Below are 636 nucleotides of genomic sequence, written 5' to 3'. Positions count from 1 at the left end.
ACATATTTGTTCTACTAATATTTGCTGGCTGAAAACAGATCTGTTTTTTCATATATTTTTGTAGTGTGTTGGGAGGAGCAAAAGCTTTATAAACAGCACTTGATGTGCTGTGGAATGAAAATATAAAAGATACTCTATATGTGTTCTGAGATTTAATTTCTTATTTACAAGCTGAATAGTGTTACGCAACTGTCTAGTCCTGATTATAGGAAGGAAGAAATGGTACAGTACTGCAGATAAGAATTACAATTATAGAAAATGAAAGGGAAAGTAGCAAACCTGTTTTATGAAAATTTACTGGTGTTGTTTACAATGGAATTGTAAAAACTCTAAATTATAAGGAGGAAAGACCTTTATCTAATTCTTACCTACAGGCAAAGATTTCCAGTGATCATATATTATTAAATCAACGTACTTTCTATGTGTAAAGCCAATGATTGTTGGTTCTGAAAATCACCAAAGGAGATGCACTTTGCTTGCAGGGTTTGTTTTGGTTATTATTATTATTATTATCATTATTATCTTTAGTGGCACAACTGGGTTTTTAGAATCTTGATTGTTGTTACAAACAAAATGAAATAGCTTCATGGCCAAGCATGGTGGCTCACGCCTGTAATCCTAGCACTCTGGGAGGGC

Source organism: Propithecus coquereli, unplaced genomic scaffold (assembly GCF_000956105.1).
Source record: "Propithecus coquereli isolate 6110/MARCELLA unplaced genomic scaffold, Pcoq_1.0 Scaffold472, whole genome shotgun sequence".
In the NCBI taxonomy this organism is placed as follows: domain Eukaryota; kingdom Metazoa; phylum Chordata; class Mammalia; order Primates; family Indriidae; genus Propithecus; species Propithecus coquereli.
This window is presented reverse-complemented; position numbering follows the sequence as displayed.